Here is a 7,256-nt window from a genome sequence, read left to right on the forward strand (position 1 = left end):
GAATTAATCATGTAATTTTGGCGCAATTTATGCCATTTCTTCGGCAGTTAATACGGCCCGAACCGTAACGTGCACCCAGGTGTGTTATACCTCAAAATGTGCGTCTTCATCCTGCAACAACACGCCTTACTTTTCTCTTTCAAAAGCGTTACCGTGGCGACGCTGGACGCCAAAAAGCGCGCCCATCCTTCATCTGATTGGTCCAGACAGAAAAAACGTTGTGCCTCAAGCCCCACAATACGGTTTGACGTACATGAACGAAAATCGGTACACACCTGTATCATGTCGCGACTTAAAGAAAAGTCTCTTGGCACCATGGCCGAAACCGAACAGGAAGTCGGCCATTTTCAATTAATCGTGTAATTTTGGCGCAATTTATGCCATTCTTTTGGCAGTTAATACGGCCCGAACCGTAACGTGCACCCAGGTGTGTTATACATCAAAATATTCGTCTCCATCCTGTGACTACGCGCATTACTTTTCTCTTTCAAAAGCGTTACCGTGGCGACGCTAGACACCAAAAAGCGCACCCCCCTTCATCTGATTGCTCCATATTTGATAGTTCTCCAAAAGTCACCAAATTTTGCACGCAAGCCAGGCCTGGTGATAAATTTGATATTTCATGGTTTGCATTAATGGGCATGGCCGAACGGCTCAACAGCGCCCCCTAGAAAACTTTTCTCTGCCATAACTTTTGAATGGTTTGACATAAAGATTCATCGGTGGTGTCATCGGACATGGGTTTGAGTCCTTGAACATAATTGGTGCAAATTAGCCCCGCCCCTTCTTCTGATTAGTCGATATATGATAGTTCCTACTTTCTGCCATAACTTTTGAATGGTTTGATTTTGAGTTTTTGCAGTGATCCATTTTACTTATCCTGTGAAGGACAGAGTCATATTGATAAGTTCAGAAAACTGATTTTTATTGTTGTGTTTTGATGTATTTGATGTAAGCCCAGTGGATATTTAAAGCTTACAGAAGGCTGCATTTAACTGCTGCTATGTCATTCCTGCAGTATTTCTGCAGGTGTTTTGGTCAGTGCTATTATTTGTAAAATATTATATTATTTGTAATCAGCACAAATTATCTGTCCCCATATGATAAAATCCACCATCCCCCCTGATTTTATTTTAAAACTCGAGTACTGGACAGGAGGCGATGGCAGACAGAGGAAGCGAGGAGGGGGGGGTGCAGGGGGGGAGAAAGTGAGCTAATTCTGGCTGTCAGCCAGCGTCCTCCAGGCTGCACGAAACACTGATGGACTTGATAGATTGGCGAGAGCACCGGGGGATTTGGGCTGAGCTGAGTGCTGAACGAGCTCCAGTGCTGGGAGGGAAAATAAATCTGCCAGAGACCGACCGATGGAGATGTGCTTTCACACAGGTCTACTGAGGAACAATCAAAAGTTAGATTGGGTAGAGAATAAATATGCCACGTGTGCGTTGGCTGAAAGTCAGATTTTGCGGGAGTGAAATATGATGCTCTAAGTCCTAAATAATACACACACGGACACACATATACACTTTCCTTGATTGATTTTGTACTGCATATATACAGGACTGTCTCAGAAAATTAGAATATTGTGATAAAGTTCTTTATTTTCTGTAAACCAATTAAAAAAACAAAAATGTTATACATTCTGGATTCATTATAAATCAACTGAAATATTGCAAGCCTTTTATTATTTTAATATTGCTGATTATGGTTTACAGTTTAAGATTAAGATTCCCAGAATATTCTAATTTTTTGAGATGGGATATTTTAGTGCTATTTAGCTGTAAACCATAATCAGCAATATTAAAATAATAAAAGGCTTGCGATATTTCAGTTGATTTGTAATGAATCCAGAATGTATGACACTTTTGCATTACAGAAAATAAAGGACTTTATCACAATATTCTAATTTTCTGAGACAGTCGTGTATTTATAATAGATAGATAGATAGATAGATAGATAGATAGATAGATAGATAGATAGATAGATAGATAGATAGATAGATAGATAGATAGATAGATAGATAGATAGATAGATAGATAGATAGATAGCGCTCACAGCTTGAGATATTCTGATGGGAATCTTGGCAAGTAACTAATTAGAATCAGGGCACATAAAGGAGCAAAGTTTCACATTTAAAATAATAAAACATGTGGTTCTACTGTTTTGTGCATTTTTACAAACGTCACTTACATCAGACACACACATATCAGACATTGATCGGGTTCACATTACCAGGCCTAGATATGGCATAGTGTTATATTTTGGTGTTCTGAGGGGAAATAAATGTAGTTAGAAAGTAAATAATTGTTGGTACAAAAGTGACCACTGTAAACACTACCTCAAATAAGGAAATATGCAAAATGAGCAAATGGAGTGAATGCTTTAATCATTTTTCATATCTTTACCCATTGCTTTCATATAATTTCTTAATATCATTCAAATTTGCATTTTAGGCCTGCAGCATATTCTAAAAAACAGGTGTAAAGGAGGTGGTAAAAAGGTGCAAGAGAAAAAGTAATGATAAGAAAAATATGTTTCAAACAGATGGTGTTAACGTAATGACAAGCTACTTATCAAAATGAATGTGCAACTGCTTATTCTCACTTTATATAACCCCAGTCATAAAGAAATTATTAAATTAAAACATAAAAACTATTAAAAAATACATCCTTGTAAATTATATAAAACATAATTACATAACCGGAGCATAAAAGGTTGAGATCTTGTTTTTATCCCTACAGTGTGTGTCCAATAAAATAATATCCAGCCGAACACAGAACAAACATAACATATCCACTTTCCATCAGCCAAGTTTAATATTGTCTCTGGATCCCCAAAGAGGTGTGTTGAGGGAAGTTGAGGGAAATTGAGGTGTGAAGATGAAGATGGTAGGGTTACATCTGGTCACGGTGATGCTCTTCCCTTTTTTGCCAATTGTGGCCAAAGGTGGAGACAATTCTGATCTTCTAGAGCAGGGGTCGGCAACCCAAAAGGTTTTAGAGCCATATTGGACCAAAAACACAAAAAACAAATATGTCTGGAGCCGCAAAAAATGAAAAGTCTTGTATAAGCCTTAGAATGAAGGCAAATGGCGAAAGGAGAGATGTCGAGATTAATGTTGAAGTACAATCTTGAGAAAGAAGTTGAAATGTCGAGAAAGAAGTTGAAATGTTGAGAAAAAAGTTGAAATGTCGAGAAAAAAGTCGAAATGTCGAGAAAAAAGTTGAAATGTCGAGAAAAAAAGTCGAAATGTCGAGATTAATGTTGAAGTACAATCTTGAGAAAAAAGTCGAAATGTTGAGAAAAAAGTCGAAATGTCGAGAAAAAAGTCAAAATGTTGAGAAAAAAGTGGAAATGTTGAGAAAAAAGTTGAAATTTCGAGAAAAAAGTCGAAAGGTCGAGATTAAAAAGGAAGAAAAAAAGGAAAAAATTAAGAAAAAAAAGGAGAAAAGAAAAAAAGGAAAAAATTAAGAAAAAAAAGGAGAAAAGAAAAAAAGGAAAAAATTAAGAAAAAATAAGAAAAAAAGGAAAAAAAAGGTCAAACATTTTTGAAAAAGCTCCAGGAGCCACTAGGGCAGCGCTAAAGATCTTGAGTGGTCTTGAGTAATCTCTGCAGTATCACCGATAAGTTCCCCACACTCAGCCATCCATCTCCATCATACATCTCCTCAAATTGAATAAATAGAGAAAATGACCAAAGGATGATAAAGATTGATTCAAAAGAAACATGAGTGGTAATCAATATAGTTCCTTGTGCAGCCAACCAACTTAAGTCTCCCCACATTACCCACTGCCATTCTCAAACTACACATTATTTTAGTTGGTACTGTAAACCTGCCAATGTGTGATTTTTGTTGAACGTGTCGTTCTCCAGAGTGACATGCCCCAGCTGAACGAGCCCCACTCATAAGGAAAATTGAAGTTGTTTGTCTAAACAAAGACAAAAGTGCTTGTTTTGTTTTGCTCATGTGAACAGATCCAGGGTATCCTACAAATAATTTATTCTAAGCCATTTAAAGACGATTTAAAGGGGACCTATTATGGCATCTAATACCTATTTTAAACAGGCCTTGAATGTCTTAAAAACAAGCTTTTGATTGTTTTTGCTAAATAAATTAGAAATTCAGCCTCTGAGCCATGTCTTTATCTTCCCATTCTCTAACCTCATTATCTATGCAGGATTCTGAGTGGGCTGGGCTATGATAATGAGGCTCTGTGCTGATTCGCTGCCTGAATGACGCGATACACCGCTACGAAAGAATGGTGGAAGCTCCGGCCGGTGGAGTTATTTACACCGTGTCCAAACTGCATGCGACGCGAGCGAGCGCCAGCGACAAAATCAATTCCATTGCTTTATTTTCTATTGGACTGTCCTAACTGGCCGCAGCGATGCGGCGCTGGGCAGTGCGATGCAGCGCGACGCAGGGCGCGTTTTGAGCTGAACATTTGTTGGACGCCATGCTTCTATTTTCTTCGTGTCGCTTGCGTTGAAAGCGCTGTAGGAAACAGTCATGGATGAGGAATGGCTGATCCAGTTAGTTGAAATGAGAAGTTATCTCTACGATTCCTCCTCATTTCACTACAAAAACCTCAATAAAGTGGCAGCTGCTGGAGGGAGATGGACAGAGAGCGTCTGATGTCACGCAGTGCGACGCGATAGTCGGACGCTCGCTTGCAGTTACACGGTTTTATAGTTGTGGGCGTGGTTTGCATTTTGGTTACGTAACGAAAATGCGCAGAATCTTATTGGCTCGTAGATCCACATCACACTGGATGGCTCATCGGGGCGGCTGTACAGACACTGCAGAAATTGGTTGCTTTCCTCCTTCTCTGAGTTGGCAGGCTGAGGGGAGACCACTTTATATATGTTAAAGCAAGAAAAAAGAAAACCTGTTTTTCATAATAGGTCCCCTTTAAAGGAGCATGAGGCTCCTTTTAAGAAATTAGACTCTCTAGCGCCACCCTTCACCACGACGGCCGTCGGGGGTACTGCAGCCAACGGTGAAGCCGGCACGGGAGAACGGGGAGAACGCGCATGCAGCGTCATGTGACGTCACATCTGCAGGACAGCGCGGGAAATTCCGGTCACAATTGCAGCACATTTTGCAGCACACAGCCTGTTCAGGGCAACGGAGAGATACGCTAGAGCAGTGTCTCCTAACCTGGGGTCCGGGCCCCCCCTGGGGGGGCGCCAGAGATCTCTAGGGGGGCGCGAATTTTGTTTGCTTTGATGATATGCAATTGTACAAATTATATTTGTGCATATTAATAAAAAAATCTAAAAAACACACCTAATGGAATACAGTAATCCAAGTCTGTATAAACCCACTTAGAAATATATTTTGGTAATTTTAAAATACTAAGTTATTTAGCAGGATAAAAACTTAAAAACGTATTATTATATCATTATTCAACATTTAATCATACTACTACTACTCCAACAGGTTGTTAAAGGAAAAATGTTAAAAAATGTTGCTCTCACAATAAAAGAGACATTTTTCAGAAATATTTTTATGTCCTTGCAATTATTTTTTGTGCGTATTTTATACATTGGTGACACAAAATGAAGGTGAGAAAAACAAAGTACAGGGTAAACCAAAGAGAAATGTATCAAAAAAACATAATTAATGTTCATTTTTTCAATTAAAGGTTTGTAACGAATAACTTTACTCTTTTGCTGCTAGTACGTACGGGTCGGGGGGCCCGGCTGGTCTTAGACACAAGTAGGGGGGAAACAAGGAAAAAAGATTGGGAACCACTGCGCTAGAGGGCTCATTCGTTTTGGTTTGGAACGCTTCATCTGACATTATTACTAGAAAACTTAAAATGTATATGAATATTTTTCATAAATCCTGCCTCAATCCATGCTCCTTTAAATGAAAAATTATTGATAATTGCAGGAAAATAATTTTGTCACAAACCGACTGCATTCATTGAAAGGATGAGCTTGACATTAAAATACAGGTGCTTATGTTTTTTGTTGAGGAGTCAGGTGGCAAGATAGACACTTCAAGTCAATTTCTGTGTGCTATCTCAGATGTCTGGGCGCGTCCAAGGGGCAGGAAGCAGCGCTCATTCCAGTTTGCTTGGCAGAGCCAAAATCCCAAGCCGGGATGACAAGGCAGTTAACTGTAACTACAGCCAAAAAAAAGATAGATGGAAAATGTTCAGTATTCTCTGGGAATCACAGCCCTCTGCCAAGAGCAGAACAAGACAGTAAATCCAATACAGTTAAGGGTTGGACTGGAGTCCCATGAGTCAGCTAAGTGTCTGCAGGGCTCAATTCTGTCTCAAACTGCTCAGCCCTTATCCAGCGTCCTAACACTTGATTCATGTAATTAAACATAAAACATAATTGTGTGGATCTAAGGATTTGTATCCATGCAGATCTTCTTTTGTATGGACAAAGGGTTTTCTTGATGAGATGTGTATATCAGGCCAGTTAATTAATTTCCTGTTAAACATGAAAGCCAGATCATGAATGTTTTTACTGAATTAGCCAAATAAAGCCCCAGTATCCTTATAAAGGTATAAAAGGTTTATTGAAAAAATTGATTAAAATGTAGTGATGCCCATGACTATTTTGCCCCCTGGATGCAAAGAGAATATGGTCAGACTTATCAAGAAGTAATGTGATTCTTCACTTTAAAATTCAATATTACCTTGCAAAGTGCCCCAATGGATATGCAAGAGACATGTATTTAAAACCTTTCCAAAATATCATTTTTATACCAATATTCAGTTGATATATATTTGAAATACTATATATTCCCGATAAATCAGGAAACTGTCATGAAAATATGAAAAATATGAAACTACTTTTGAGGTCATCATATGTTTGCAATATTACTGTCCAGCAGTGGCGTCGTTAGGCCTATTTTATGGGGGCTGAAGCCCCCCTAAAATATTCTTAAGCCCCCCTAAATAATTTGGTGTGTTTTTTTTTTTTTTTACAAAAAATGCAGACCAATTCAATATAAAGACGCACGAATATTATTTTAAATAAATAATAATATAAACCTGTCAGTATTCACTTAAATATGATCATAAATCTGTTGGTCCCATTCACTTTACAGTGTTAAGGTAGCGTCAGTGGGTCGTTACCCAATCCGTTCCAGTTTTTCATAGAGAACACCCACATTACTGAAAATCCAGTCCACGTTTTCACTGCCACTTTACACTCCGCTGCATCTACACATACGGACACACTAACTACGTCCTGCACACGCACAGACAACTGGATATACGCAGGTTTG

This window comes from Cololabis saira, chromosome 9 (genome assembly GCF_033807715.1).
Source record: "Cololabis saira isolate AMF1-May2022 chromosome 9, fColSai1.1, whole genome shotgun sequence".
Lineage (NCBI taxonomy): Eukaryota > Metazoa > Chordata > Actinopteri > Beloniformes > Belonidae > Cololabis > Cololabis saira.